This window comes from Pan paniscus, chromosome X, assembly GCF_029289425.2.
Source record: "Pan paniscus chromosome X, NHGRI_mPanPan1-v2.0_pri, whole genome shotgun sequence".
NCBI classification, from domain to species: Eukaryota; Metazoa; Chordata; class Mammalia; order Primates; family Hominidae; genus Pan; species Pan paniscus.
The window spans coordinates 63,765,338-63,782,435 of record NC_073272.2 but is presented as its reverse complement, the minus strand read 5'-3'; the positions used below and the strand labels follow the sequence as shown (position 1 = coordinate 63,782,435).

Below are 17,098 nucleotides of genomic sequence, written 5' to 3'. Positions count from 1 at the left end.
GATTGACAGTGATAGGCCAAAGATGGCTAACTAGACACAGCCAGTAGGAACCTCTACCACTGAGAGACTGGAACATCAGGAAGACTGGCAAATTCCAAGCAGATCTTCAGAGGGAAGGCATTAAGAGTAGATGGAGGGAAGGAGTAGATGCTGGGCTGAACGGGTAGGGGAGGGGGGTATCTGGAAACCCTGCAAGGGAATACAAAGCACTGGGACTCATTCCTTATGGGGATGAGCAATGGGGGGAACAGGCAAGAAGCAGCCTGCTCCTATCATGGACCTCTGAAATCTGGGCAGCAGGAAATGCCATGACCCCCATGGACACTTGAGCTGGCAGGGAGTACTTCTTAGACAGGTGCTAGGACCTGGTCTCCAGCTTGCACAGAGCCCAAAGGATTTGGTGTGGGAATATCTGCATGGGAGCAATGCCAGGGATGCCCATCCTCCAAGGCTTCCCATGCTTTTCTAGGATACTTTGGCCATAGGATCAATGTCAGACCTGGACAGAACAGGGCTATCTTGCTTGTGGAATGAGGCCAGTTCAATCTGAGTGCCCACCTGTCTGTTGCCGTCTCCCAGGACCCTAGGCTGACTGCGCCTGCTGGCAGTGCAGCCTTGGATGCCCAACCAGGGTGCTTCCTGGGGACCCTCATTATATCTCCTTCACCAGCAGACCGTGCCTCACCACGAGAGGGCCCCAGCAGAGCATCCACTGACAGAGTACACCAGCCCCCCACACACCCTCCCCATTACAGCCTTCCCCACACCACTTTGCCAGCACACTCTCGCTCATGGCCACCCTGCAACTGCTTTGCTGGCACATATGTGCAAGTGGATGTCACCTCCTTTCCTCTGCCAGTGTGGAAGTGTGCATGCACCCCACCACTGCTGCCAGTGTGAGTGCAACCCATTGCCCCACCACCACCACTAATGTTTCAGCATTCAGCTGTGCAACAATTTCATGTGAATGTGCACACACACTGGCGATCACAACTCTTCCATGCTGCCACCACAGCTGGTATGAATAAGTGCTGAATGCTGGCAGCCCCATACCCTGACACTGCCAACAGTGCAAATGTACACATGGAGGCCAGCAGCCCCACATCCACCAGTGCCCCACTGCCACTGCCACCAGCATAAGTGCAAGCACAGGCACTGGCAACCTTTCCCCTGCCTGTGGCCCACTGCCAGCAGGAGTATGCACAGGAATGCTTCAACCTCGCTTCTGCCAGCAACCCACCCCAGCCAATGTACATGCACTCCACCATGCTGCCACAGCTGCTGGCACATTCAAGCAGCCACAGCTTGTGCTGTCACTGCCCCAATGAAGTGGTTTGGTTGGCACCAGCCTTTAGAGTGTTGTGGCCATTGGGGTGGGAACACCTCAGCCCCTCCAGCACAGCAGGCTTCTAACTGCAAGGAGCTGGAGAAGAAAGCCAGGAGCCTGGTACCTGCCCCTCAGAGTCAGAGCATGCAAATCAGGAGTGCTGAGCTGAGCCTGAGCCCCATAAAATCTTCCAGAAATGAAGACAGTCAAACCGACCTTATACCACAATCAAACTCTCAAGGGCATCAAAGAAGATAACAGCAAAAACACCAAAAGGACAGCAGCTTCAAAGATCAAAAAACATTAGTCTACACAGATAATAAATAACCAGTGCAAAAACTGTGGCAACTCAAAAACCCAGAGTGTCTTACCTCCAAATGACTGCACCAGTTCCACAGCAGTGGTTCCTAACAAGGCTGAAATGACAAAAATAGAATTCAGAATATGGAGAGGAATGAAGATCATCAACATTCAGAATAAAGTGGAACCCCAATTCAAGGAATCTAAGGAATACAATAAAATGATACAGGAGATAAAAAACAAAATGGCCATTTTAAGAAACAACGAAATTGATCTGATAGAGCTGAAAAACTCCAAGAATTTCAGAATACAATTGCAAGTATTAACAGCAAGAACAGATCAAGCTGAGGAACAAATCTCAGAGCTCGAAGACTGGTTCTACAAAATAACTCAGACAACAACCACCACAATAAAAAGTAAACACAAGAATGAACGAAAGCTCTGAGAAATATGGTATTATGTAGACACCAAATCTATGAATCATTGGTGTCCCTGGGAGAGAGGAAGAAATAGCAAGCAATGTGGGCAACACATTTAAGGATATCATTCAAGAAAATTTACCCAACATTGCTACAGAGGCCAACATTCAAATTCAGAAAATGCAGAGAACCCTTCAAGATACTATACAAGATGACCATCCCCAAGACACATAGATTTTCCAAGGTCAAAATTAAAGAAAACATATTAAAGGCATCCAAAGAGAAGGGACAGGTCACTTACAAAGGGAACCCCGTTAGGAAAACAAAGGACATTTCAGCAAAAACCCTATAAGTCAGAAGAGAATTAGTGCCTATATACAGCATCTTTAATGAAAAGAAATTTCAATCAAGAATATCGTATCCAGCCATACTAAGCTTCATAAGCAAAGGAGAAATAGGATCCTTCTCAGACAAGCAAATGCTATGGGAATTTGTTAGCTCCAGACTTGCCTTACAAGAGGCCCTGAAGGGAGTACTAAATATGGAAAGGTAAGACTGTTACCAGCCACCACAAAAACACACTTAAATGCATAGACCATGTACTTGGTCTATGACACTAAGAAGTGACCACACAATCAAGTCTGTATAATAACCAGCTAACAACTTGGTGGCAGGACCAAATCCACACATATCAATATTAACGTTGAATGTAAACAGGATAAGTGCTTTAATTAAAAGGCACAGAGTGACAAGTTGGATAAAGAAGGCAAGACCAACAGTATGCTGTCTTCAAGACACCCATCCACCTGCAATGACACCCATAGGCTCAAAGTAAAGGGATGAAGAAAAATCTACTAAGAAAACAGAAAGAAGTAGGGGTTGCTATTCTACTTTTAGTCAAAACAGACTTAAACCAACAATGGTAAAAAAAAAAAAAAAAAGAAGGGCATTACATAATGGTAAAGGGTTCAATTTAACAAGAAGACCCACCCTTCATAAATATATACACACCCAACACAGGAGCACCCAGATTCATAAAGCAAGTTCTTAGAGACCTATGAAGAGACTTAGATAACCACACAATAATAGTAGGAGACTTCAACAACCCACTGACAATATTAGACAGGTCATCAAGGCAGAAAATTAACAAAGATATTTGTGACCTGAACTCGACGCTTGACCAAATGGGCCTAACAGACATCTACAGAAATCTTCCCCAAAAAACAACAGAATATACGTTCTTCTCAGAAGCACATGGCACATACTCTAAAGTCAACCACACAATCAGCCATAAAACAATCCTCAGCAAATTCAAAAAACCCCAGTATCTTACCAAACACACTCTTGGACCACAGCACAATAAAAATAGAAACCAATACTAAGAAAATCACTCAAAACTATACAATTACATGGAAATTAACCAACCTGCTCCTGAATGACTTTTGGGTAAATAATGAAATTAGGGCAGAAATTAACAACTTCTTTGAAACCGCTAAGAACAAAGATACAACATTCCTTCTTAACACTTCTTTAGTTTTGTTCAATTTGGGGACACAGCTAAAGCAGTGTTAAGAAGGAAGTTTATAGCACTAAACACCCACATGAAAAAGGTAGAAACATCTCAAATTAACAACCCAACATCACACCTCGAGAAACTACAAAAACAAGCTAAATCCAAAGATAGAAGAAGACAAGAAATAGCCAAAATCAGAGCAGAAGGGAAGGATACTGAGATGCAAAAAAAAAAAAAAAAAAAAAAAAAAAAAAAAAAAAAAAAAAAATCAACGAATCTATGAATTGGTTCATTAAAAGAATAAATAAGATTGATGGACTGATAACTAGACAAATAAACATAACCAGAAATGACAAAGGGCACATTACCACCAACCCCAGAGAAATACAAAAATCCTCAAAGGCTGCCACAAACACCTCTATGTAAACAAACTAGAAAACCTAGACAAAATGGATAAATGTCTGAAAAAAATACAGCTTCTCAAGATTGAACCGTGAAGAAATTGAATCCCTGAACAGGCCAATAATGGATTCTAAAACTGAATCAGTAATAAAAAGCCTGCCATCCAGGACCAGGCAGATTCGCAGCTGTATTCTACCAAGTGTATAAAGAAGAGCTGGTACCAGCATTCTTACTGAAACTATTCCAAAAAGTTGAGGAAGTGTGATTCCTCCCTAACTCATTCTTTGAAGCCAGCATTATTCTGACTGCAAAACCTGGCAGAGACACAACAACAACAACAAAAAACTTTAGGCCAATGTCCTTGATGAACATATATGCAAAAATCCTCAACAAAATACTACCAAACTGAATCAAGGAGCACATCAAAAAGGTAATCTACCACAATCAAGTAGGCTCTATCCCTGAGATCCAAGGTTGATTCAAGATATACAAATGAATAAATGTGACTAATTACATAAATAGATCTATTTTTAAAGCCACATAATTATCTCACTAAATGAAGAAAAGACTTTTGATAAAATGCAGTATGATTTCATGTTAAAAACCCCAAGGAAGTAGGCATTCAAGGAACATACCTCAAATCAATAAAAGCCATCTATGACATAGCAGTAGCCAAAATCATACTGAATGGGCAGAACTTGGAATAATTCCACTTGAGAACTGGAACAAGACAAGGATGTCCACTATCACCATTCCTATTCAACATAGTACTGGAAGTACTAGACAGAGAAATCAGGCAAGAGAAAGGAATAAAAGGCATCCAAATAGAGAGGAAATCAAACAATCTCTGTTTGCAGATAATATAATGCTATACCTAGAATATAATGCTAGATATAATGCTATCCCATAGTCTCTGCCCAAAAGCTGCTTAAGCTGACAAACAACTTGATCTGATATACAATTTCAGCAAAGTTTCAGGATACAAAATTAACATAGAAAAATAAGTAGCATTCCTATACGCCAACAACATCCAAGCTGAGAGCCAAATCAAGAATGCAATCTCATTCACAATAGCCACAAAAAGAATAAAATATCTTGGAATACAGCTAACCAGGGAGGTGAAAGAACTATACAATGATAATTATAAAACACTGCTCAAAGAAATCAGAGATGAGACAAACAAATGGAAAAACACTCCATCCATGTTCACAGACAGGATGAGTCAATATCTTTAAAATGTCCATACTTCCCAAAGCAATTTGCAGATTCAATGCTATTTCTATCAAACTACCAACGAAATTCTTCACAGAATTAGAAAAACTATTTTGAAGTTTATACCAAAAGAGAGCCCAAATACCTAAGGCAATCCTAAGCAAAAACAAACAAACAAAACAACAACAACAAACAAAACCAAAGCTGGAGGTATCACGTTACCCAATTTCAAACTATACTACAAGGCTACACTAACCAAAACACAAAACAGCATATTAGAAAAAACAAAACAGACATGGAAAACTGGAACAGAATAGAGAACCCCAAAATAATGCTGCAGACCTACAACCATATAATCTTCGGCAAAGTTGACAAAAACAGGTAATGGGAAAAGGAGTTCCTGTTCAACAAACAGTGCTAGGATAACTGGCCGGCCATATGCAGAAGACTGCAACGGGGTGCCTTCCATACACCATATACAAAAATCAACTCAAAATGGATTAAACACTTACATATAAAACTTAAGACTATAAAAATCTTGGAAGACAACCTAGGAAATAACATTCTGGACATAAGGTCTTGTAAAGAATTCATGATGAACATGCCAAAAGCAATAGCAACAAAAACAAAAATTGACAAATGGGATCTAACTAAAGAGCTTCTGCCCAGCTAAAGAAACTATCAACATAGTAAATTGACAACCTGCAGAATGGGAGAAAATATTTGCAAACTATGCATCTAACTAAGGTCTAATATCCAGAATCTACAAGAAACTTAAACAAATTTACAAGTTAAAAAAAACATTAAAAAGTAGCAAAGGTCATGGGCACTTTTCAAAAAAAGATATACACACAGCCAATAAGCTTATGAAAAAGTGCTCAACATTGCTAATCACAAACCTGCCCATGTACCCCTGAACCTAAAATAAAAGTTAAAATAATCATAAATGAAAGAGAAGACATTAGTATCACATATAAAACAAGATTATAAGAGACTATTATGAATAATTATATGCCAAAAATTGGATAACCTAAAAGCAATGGATGAAGTCCTAGCCACATACAACCTACCAAGACTGAATCATGAAGAAATAGAAAACCTGAACAGACCAATAATGAGTAACCAGATTTATTCAGTAACTAAAAGTCTCCCAACAAAGAAAACCCAGTACTGGGTGGCTTCACTGCCTATTTCTACCAAACATATAAAGAAAAACTAACACCAGTTTTCTTCAAACTGTTGCAAAGGTTGTTGAAGAGGACATTCTCCCTAACTCATTCTACAGGGCCAGCATTACCTTGATACCAAAACCAGATAAAGATACAACAGAAAAAGAAAACTATAGGCCAATATTCCTGATGAACATAGCTGGAAAAATTCTCAACAAAAGAGCAAACTGAATCCAACAGGACAAGAAAAAGATAATACATCATTATCAATTGGGATTTAATCCAGGGATGAAAGGATGGTTCAACATACACAAATCAGTAAACATGATAAAACACATCAACACAATTAAGAACAAAAGCCATATGATTATCTCATCAGGTACAGAAAAAAGCATTTGATAAAATTCATCATTCCTACATGATAAAAACTCTCAACAATGTAGGCATAGCAGGAGCATACCCTAACATAATGAAGGCATATATGAAAAATCCACAGCTAACATCACACCAGATGGGGAAAAGCTAAAAATATTTCCTATAAAAACTAGAATAATACAAGGATACCAACTTTTACTGCTCTCACTTAACATAGCACTGGAAATTCTAGGCAGAGCAATGAGGCAAGAGAAAGAAATAAAAGGCATTTGAACTGGAAAAGATGAAGTCAAAAATTTCCTCTTTTCAGATGACATGACTTTATATTTAGAAAACCTTAAAGAGTTTACCAAAGAATTCTTAGAACTGATAAACTCAGTAAAGTTGCAGAATACAAAATCAACATACAAAAATCAGCAGTGTATCTATATACCTATTATGAATTAGCTGAAAAAATAAATCAAGAAGAAAATCCTATTTATACTAGCTACAAAAAAATACCTAGGAATAAATGTAACCAAGGAGGTAAAGGACCTCTTCAAGGAAACTACAAAATACCAATGAAGCAAAACGGAAGAGGACACCAACTAGTGAAAAGATCATCCCATGCTCATGAATAAGAGTAAATATTGTTAAAATAATTATACTACCCAAAGCAATCTACAGATTCAATATAGTCCCTATCAAAATATCAATGACATTCTTCACAGAAATGGAAAAAAATCAATCCCAATATTCTTATAGCAGCAAAAAAGGGCCCAAATAGCCAAAGCAATCATGTGCAAAAATAACAAAGCAGGAGGTATCACACTACTAAACTTGAAAATATATTACACAGCTATGGTAACCAAAACAGCATGGTATTGGTTTAAAAACAGTCACATAGACCAATGGAACAGAATAGAGAACCCAGAAATAAAACCACATATTTGCAGCCAACTGATCTTCAACCAAGTAAACAAGAACTTACACTGAGGGAAAGACACCCTCGTTAATAAAAGTTGCTAGAAAAATTGCAAAGCCACATGCAGAATAAAACTGGGCAAAGAACATGAATAGACATTTCTTAAAAGAATATATAAACAGGTATATATCCAACAGGTATATAAAAAATTCTCAACATCACTAATCATTAGAGAAATGCAAATCAAAACCACAATAAGATATTATTTTACCCCAGTCAGAATGGCTATTATTAAAAATACAAAAAAATCATATGCTGTCAAGGATGCAGAGAAAACAGAACTCTTATACACTGTCGGTGGGAATGTAAATTAGTACAGCTGCTGTGGAAAGAAGTAGAGAGACATCTCAAAAAATAAAAGTAAAATTACCATTCAATCCCACTACTGTGTATCTATTCAAAGGGAAAGAAATATATCAAATAATACTTGCACTCCATCAATATGTCCATCAATGGATGAATGGATAAAGAAAATGTGGTATGTGTACATAATGGAATACTATTTAGCTATATGAGAGAATGAAGTCATATCATTTGCAGCAAAGCATGGATGGAACTAGCAGTCATTATCTTAAAAGAAATAAGCCAGGTACAAAAATACAAATATCACATGTTCTCACTCATATGTGGGAGCTAAAAAGTTTGATTACATGGAAGTAGAGAGTGAAAAGATAGATAACAGATACTGATGCCTTAGTCCATTCGCATTACTATACCTGAGGCTAGGTAATTTATTTTAAAAAGTAGGTTTATTGGGTTCCTGGTTCTGCAAGCTGTACAAAAAGCATGGCACTAACATCTGCTTCTAGTGAAAGTTTCAGGGAGTTTCCAATCATGATGCAAGGTGAAGCAGAGCAGGCAACACATGATCAGGGATGAGGAAGAAAGAGAGGGTGGGGAACAGTGTCATACTCTTTTAAACAACCAGATCTCCCATGAACTGATAGAGTAACAACTCAGGCATTACCATGGGGATGGAACAAAGCCATTCATGAAGGTTCCATCCCCATAACTCAAACACCTCCCATGAGGAACCTCCTCCAACACTGGAGATCAAATTTCAACTTGAGATTGGAAGGGACAAATATCCAAACTATATCTGGGAAGGGTGAATGGGAGAATTGAGGAGGTTGAAGAGAAGTGGGTTAATGAGTACAAACATACAGTTAGATTGAAGAAATATATCCAATATTTGATAGCAGAGTAGGGTGAGTACAGTTAACAAAACTGTATTATACTCACTTGATGGAAACCCTAAACACCCTGAATTGATCACCACACAGTATATATATGTAACAAAATTTCACATGTACCCTATAAATTTGTATAAATTTTTTAAAAGTGTGATTTTCACATAGTGATAGACATATGGACCAGTGACATAGAACTGAGAGTCCTAACAAACCAACACACCTATGGCCTTTTTTTTTTTTTTTTTTTTGACAAAGCTTCCGGGTATATTCAGTGAGTGAAAAAAAAAAAAACTCTTCAAAAATGATGCTAGAAAAACTGAATTCGCATATGCAAAATAACGAAGTTGGATCTTTACCCCACAACATATACAAAAATTAACTCAAATGGATCAACGACCCAGATATAATAGATAAAATTGTGAAACTATTGTTAAAAAAAGATATAAATCTTCATGTACTTGGGTTTAGCAATGCATTTGTAGAGGACACAAGAAGCACAAACCACAAAGCAGTAAATAGATAAATTGAACTTCATTAAAATTAAATACTTTTATGTATCAAAGCTCATTATTAAGAAAGTGAAAAAGAGACATTATCAAGATGGCTGACTAGATGTGTCTCATGCTCTTTTCACTCACAAAGAAAGACCTTAGTAACAAATAACCACACTTGAGATAACACTGTAATTCCAGCAAGGAAATGATAAAAACATTCTCAGATATGGAAACTTGGGATGGCAGTGTAGAAAGAGGACCAAATAAAGTGAAAAGACAACCCACAAAATGGTGGGAAATATTTGACAACTTTTATCTAATAAGGGTCTACTGTCTCAGATATATGAACTCCTAAACTCGACAACAAATAGACAAAAACCTAATTTATAAATGGGAAAAGTACACAGCTAACATCATACTCAATGATTAAAGATTGAAAGCATTTCATGTAAGGTCAGGAATAAGACAAAGATATTCATTCTCACCATTTCTATTCAAAACAGTACTGGAAGTCCGAGACAGAGCTATAGTAATTAAAACAATGTAGTACTAGCATTAAAACAATGTAGTACTAGCATAAAAACAGACATGCAGACCAATGAAACAAAATAGAAATACCAGAAATAAATCCTCACATATATGGTTAAATTATCTTCCACAAATTCTAAGGCCACTCAGTGGGGAAAAGGAGAGTCTTTTCAAAAAATGATTCTGGCAAAACTGGATATTTGTTGTAGGAAGTCAGGGACCCAGAACGGAGGGACCTGCTGAAGCCGTGACAGAAGAACATAAATTGTGAAGACTTCATAGACATTTATCACTTCCCCAATCAATACTCTTATAATTTCCTTTGCCTGTCTTTACTTAAATCTCTTAATCCCATCATCTTCATAAACTGAGGATGTATGTTTCCTCAGGACCCTGTGATGATTGCATTAACTGCACAAATTGTTCATAAAGCATGTGTGTTTGAACAGTCTGAAATCTGGGCACCTTGAAAAAAGAACAGGATAACAGTGATGTTCAGGGAACAAGGGAGATAACCATTGGGTCTGACTGCCTGGAGCCGAGCAGGACAGAGCCATATTTCTCTTATTGCCAAAAACGAGTAAGAGAAATATCGCTGAATTATTTCCCCAGTAAGGAATATTAATAATTAACAGCCCTGGGAAAAGAATGCATTCCCAGGAGGAGGCCTCTAAAATGGCTGCTGTAGGGGTGTCTGCCTTATGCAGTCGCCGATAAGGCATGAAACACGCCCTGGCCTCCTGCAGCGCCCCCAGGCTTGCTAGGATTAGGAAATTCCAGCCTGGCGAATTCTAGTCAGACTGGTTCTCTGCTCTTGAACCCTGTTAAGATGTTTATCAATGACAATGCATGCACAGCGGGACATGGAACTTCATTAGTAATTCTAGTTTCGCCCTGACCTTGTGATCTCGCCCTGACCTTCTGCCTTATGATCTTTAGTTGCCCTATGAAGCATGTGATCTCTGTGACCCACACCCTGTTCGTACACTCCCTCCCCTTTGAAAATCGCTAATAAAAACTTGCTGGTTTTGCAGCTCAGGGGGCATCATGGAACCTGCCAACATGTGATATCGCCCCCAGACACCCAGCTTTAAAATTTCTCTCTTTTGTACTCTTTCCCTTTATTTCTCAGACCAGCTGACACTTAGGCAAAATAGAAAAGAACTTATGTTGAAATATTGGGGGCTGGTTTCCCCCGATAGACATTCACATACAAAAGAACCCTTATCTTATATCATATACAAAAAATAACTCAAAATGGATTAAAGACCTAAATGTAAGACCCCAAAATATAAAACTCCTAGAAGAAAACATAGACCAAATCTTCGTGACATGGGATTTGGAAGTGATTTCATGGCTATGACATGAAATGCACAGGCAACAGAAGCAAAAATTGACAAATGGTAATACATCAAACTTAAAAACTTTTGTGCATCAAAAATTAATATCAACAGAGTGAAAAGGCAACTTATGGAATGGTAGAAAACATTTACAAATTATATATCTGATAAAGGGTTAATACCCAGAATAATAAAGAACTCGTACAACAAAACAACAATGAATCAAACCAAATAATAAATTTAAAATGTGCAAAGAACTTGAATAGACATTTCTCCAAAGGTAATATACAAATGACAAAAAAGCACATGAAAAAATGCTCAATATCATTAATCATTAGGGAAATACAGATTGAACCCACAATGAAATATTATCTTACACCCATTAGAATGGCTACTATAAAATAAAAATCAGAATATAACAAATGTTGGCGAAGATGTAGAGAAATCTGAACCCTTGTGGATTGTTGATGGGATTTTAAAATGGTGCAGCCGATATGGAAAACAATATGGCAGTTCCTAAAAACTTAAAAATAGGGCTTCCACATGATCCAGCAATCCCACTTCTGGGTACATACCAAAGAGAATTGAATGAAAGCAGGAGCTCAAATAGATGCTTGTAGACCAACGTTCGTAGCATCATTATTAACAAAAGCCAAAGGTGGGAGCAACCCAAGCATCCAGTGATGGATGAATGAACAAAATGTGATATATACATACAATGGAATATTATTCATCTTTAAAAAGGAAGAAAATTCTGTAACATACTATGATATGGTTTGGATTTTTGTCACCACCCAAATCTTATGTTGAATTGTAATCCCCAGTTGTGATGGTTAATACTGAGTGTCAACTTGATTGGGTTGAAGGACTCAAAGTATTGATCCTGGGTGTGTGTGTGAGGGTGTTGACAAAGGAGATTAACATTTGAGTCAGTGGGCTGGGGAAGGCAGACCTACCCTTAATCTGGTGGGCACAATCTAATCAGCTGCCAGCAAATATAAAACAGGCAGAAAAACGTGAAAATGTGAAACTGGCCTAGCTTCTCAGCCTACATCTTCCTCCCAAGCTGGATGCTTTCTGCCCTCAAACATCAGACTCCAAGTTCTTCAGTTTTGGAACTCAGACTGGCTTTCCTTGCTCCTTAACCTGCAGACAGCCTATTGTGTGAATCTTGTGATTGTGTGAGTTAATACTTAATAATAATCTCTCTCTCTCTCTCCATATATATGTGTGTATATATATATATGTTCTATATATATAGTTCTCTCTATATATTCAATTACTTCTGTCCCTCTAGATAACCCTGACTAATACACCAGTGTTGGAGGAGGGGCCTAGTGGGAAGTGATTGGATCATGGGGCAGATTTCCCTTTTTCTGTTCCCATGACAGTGAGTGAGTTCTCATGAGATCTTGTTGTTTAAAAGTGTGTACCACCTACCCTTTTGTTCTCTTCCTGATGCTCTGGACATGTAAGATGTGACTCCTTCCTTTTTGCCTTCTGACATGATTGTAAGCTTGCTGAGGCCTCCCCAACCATGCTTCCTGTACAGTCTGTGGAACTGTGAGCCAATTAAACCTTTTTTCTTTATAAATTACCCAGTCTCACATAGTTCTTTATAGCAATGTGAGAACGGACTAATACATACTACTAATGAAAACTTTGATGAACCTTGAGGACATCTGCTAAGTGAAATAAGTCAGTCACGAAAAGACAAATATCACGTGGTTGCACTTATATTACATATTTACAGTAGTCAAATTCATAGAAATAAAAAGTAAAATAGTGCTTTCCGGGGGTTAGGGGAAAGGAGAGTTGGAGAGTTGTTTAATGAATACAGAGTTTCAATTTTGCAAGTGGGAAAAAGTTCTGGAGATCTGTTGCACAAACATGTAAATATACTTAACACTACTGAACTGTATACTTTAAAATGGTTGAAATGGTAAATTTTATGTTATCTGTTTTTACCACAATAAGTGTTGTGTTATAGGTACTTGATTTGGCATGAATGCACAGGCTTTGGCAAAGGAAGGAAATAAGTTGGAAGCAGCTCATAAGAGCCTATATTTTATAAGAGCCTGTAGTTTACAAAGTATTCAAAGCTTGTTGTTTTTCTGACCATTCTATTACGTAATTAGTATTTGCTAGTTACTAACATTCAAGTTTGACATTTAGAACTAGTGCTTTTGGTGTTTAATGGACCACTTCTTTGATACTAGATGCACACAGGCCTGCACTCTGTGTGCAATACAACAACAGTGCAATGTCATAAACCAAATGGTTGCATTCCAGAAGACAGTCACCTAGAAGTGGATGTAAGTGCCCTCTGAGTAGGGCAGACAGATAAATACTATTATTTTTTGATATCTGAGACTTTGTCAAACAGCTCTTTGTGCACCTGCCTTTGCTTTCTCAAGTATAAACTGGCTAATAAACATGAGTATGTTCTAAAATTTAAAAAAAGGCAAAGTACTTGAATAGACATATTTCCAAAGAAGATGTATAAATGACCAATAAGCACATTAAAAGAGGCCAACATCGTTAGTAATTAGAGAAATGAAAACCAAAACCACAAGATTCCACCTCACACCTACTGGGATGGCTATAATCAAAAACAAGGAAAATGACAAATATTGGCTAGGATATGAAGAAATTGGAACTCTCATAGATTGCTGGTGGGAATATAAAATGGTGCACCTGTAATGGAAAAACAGTGTGTCTCTTTTCCTCAAAAAATTATAGAGCTACTATATAACCCTGCAGTTCTACTCCTAGGTATACACACAAGAGAAATGTATGAAGACAAGTTCATACAAAAACTTACACGTGAATGTTCATAGTAGCATTCATAATAGCCCAAAAGAAAAAACAATCTGAGCGTCCATCAAAGGATTAATGGATAAACAAAATATGGTACATACATAAAATGGAACGCTATTCAGCCTTAAAAATGAATGAAGTTCTGATATAGGCTGCAGCATGGACGAACCTTGTAAGCATTATTCTATGTGAAATAAGCTACACACACACACACACACACAACCAAATTATTGTATTATTCCACTCACATGAAGTACCTAGAATAGGCAAATTCATAGAGACAGAAGTTTATAAGATGCTGAAAGGAGGGGGGAATGGGGAATTTTTATTTAATGGGTACAAAGTTTCTGTTTGAGATGATTAGAAAAAAACTCTGGAAACGGATAATGATGGTGTTTGCACAACACCGTGAATGTAGTTAGTGTCACTGAATTGTACACTTATAAATGGTTAAATCGGTAATATATATGTCTGTGTGTATGTATGTATGTGTGTGTGTATATATATGTATGTATATATGTATATATATAATCATAATAAAATAATTACAAATAAGAATACTAGGAATAACTTTACCATCATAAATTCAACAACTTAGAAAAAATGGACCAATTTTTCAAAAACCACAAACTATCAAAACTTTAAAAGAGGTGAAATAGGTTATATGAATAATCCTATACCCATTAAAGAAATGCAGTTTATTATTTAAAGTTTTCGGAAAAAGAAATCTCTGGGTCCAGGCAGTTTCACTGGACAATTCTACCAAAAATGTAAAGAAGAATTAACACCAATTTTACACAATTTCTTCCAGAAATAGAAAAGGAGAGAACATTTCCCAACTCATTTTATGAGGTCATTATTACTCTGATACTAAAACCAAAGACAGAACAAAAAAAGAAAACTACAAACCAATATTTCTCATCAAGTCAGATGCAAAATTCCTCACCAAAAGTATTAGCAAACTGAATCCCACAATGCATAAAAAAAGAGTTATATGTCATTACCAAATGCGGATCATTCCAAGAATGCAAGTCTGGTTCAACATTTGAAACTAACAAACATAATCCACCAGTCAAGAGATTAAAGAAAGCAAAATGAAATGATCACATCAGCTGATGGAGAAAAAAGCATTTAACAAAATTTAACATTCATTCCTGATAAACTCAGAAAACTATGAAGAGAATTTCATAAGCTTGATAAAGGGCATCTTTGAAACGTACAATTAACATCATACCTAATTGTGAATGACTGAATGCTAATTCTCTAAGACTGGGAAAAGGCACACATGTCCACTCTCACAGCTCTTATTCAACATAGTCTTGGATGTTCTGGCTATTGTATTAAGGCAAATAAAACAAATAAGGCATACAGATTGGAAAAGGAAAAATAAAATTGCCCTCATTTGCAGATGGCATGAATGGCTATGTAGAAAATCCCAATAAACTTACCAAAAAACAAAAACAAAAGTAAACAATCAACAACTACAAAATCTTTCCTGTGACTAAGGAGTTCAGTTAGGATACAAGATCAACACACACAAAAAAAATCGCATTTCTTTTTTTAAAATTTAATTTAATTTTACTTTAAGTTCCAGGATACATGTGCAGAACATGCAGGTTTGTTACATGTGCCATGATGGTTTGCTGCACCTATCAACCCATTATCTAGGTTTGAAGCCCCACAAGCATTAGATATTTGTCCTCATTCTCTCCCTCCCCTTGCCCCCCACCTCCCGGCAGGCCCCGGTGTGTGTTGTCCCCCTCCCCGTGTCCATATGTTCTCACTGTTTAACTCCCACTTATGAGTGAGAATCTGCAGTGTTTGGTTTTCTGCTCCTGTGTTAGTTTGCTGAGGATTTGGCTTCGAGCTTCATCCATGTCCCTGCAAAGGACATGATCTCACTCTTTTTTATGGCTGCATAGTATTCCATGGTGTATATGTACCACATTTTATTTATCCAGTCTATCATTGATGGGCATCTGTGTTGGTTCCATGTCTTTTCTATTGCAAATAGTGCTGCAATAAACATACATGTGCATGTGAACCAATTGCATTTCTAAGAAGAAACAAACATATGGAACAAGAAGAACCAAATACATGGAAACCCAAATCAAAATCCAATGCCATTTGCACCACAGAAATTGAAATATTTAGGTATATTCTTAACAAAATATACAATCCATATGCTGAAAAATCAGAAATGCTGATAAAAGAAATCAAAGAAGACCTAAATAAATGTAAAAACATATCATGTGCATACACTGGAAGACTCAGTATAACAAAGCACTCAATTCTCCCCAAACTGATATATAGATTTAACACAATTTCTATCAAAATCTCAAAGAGGTTTTTTGTAGGCATAGACAAGCTGGTTCTAAAATTTATATAAAGAGGTGCAGATACTAAAATAGCTAAAACAATCTTGAAATGAAATAGTAAAGCTAAAGGAGTCACTCTACTCTACTATAAAACGACAATGATAAAGACCTGTACACAGATGTTCATAGCAGCTTTATTCATAGTAGACAGATAGTAAATAGAACCCACATGTCCTTCAATCGGTCAATAATTAAACAAATTATGCTACATACCTACTATAAATCACATTTAGCAATAAAAATAAACAAACTTGATACATACAGCAACTTGAATTAATTTCAAGGACATGCTGAGTGAAAAACCTAATTCCAAATGTTTATATCATGTATGGTTTCATTCATATAATTTTGAAATTATAGATATGAAGAACAGATTAGAGGTTTCCAGGGGTTAGGTACCAAGGTGGGAAGAATGGCAAGGAAGTAGGAAGGAAGTAGATATGGCTATAAAAGGCAATGTGAAATATCCTAATTGGGATAGAACTATTCTGTATATTGTCTAAGGTGGTATACACAAGCTACATGTAATAAAATTGTATAGAATTAAATGTACGCACACAGACACAAAAAAGTACAAGTAAACCTGGGGAGATTTAAATAAGATAAGTGGATTGTATCAATGCCAATGTCATGCTTGAGATATTGTACTATAGTATTGCAGGAT

At 37.1% G+C, this 17,098-nt stretch overlaps 1 long non-coding RNA gene across 2 annotated transcripts in view; it reads right to left on the bottom strand.

Annotated features, from left to right (window-relative positions):
- LOC117977762 (uncharacterized) overlaps positions 1-17,098 on the bottom strand; it is a 177,410-nt gene that overhangs the window by 134,308 nt on the left and 26,004 nt on the right. The window contains exon 3 of one of the 2 annotated variants that reach the window (XR_008622710.1): positions 1,699-1,743. The exons of the other annotated variant lie outside the window; for it this stretch is intronic. This is a non-coding gene — a long non-coding RNA (uncharacterized LOC117977762). The remainder of the gene's footprint in view (positions 1-1,698; positions 1,744-17,098) is intronic. 2 annotated transcript variants of the gene reach the window in all.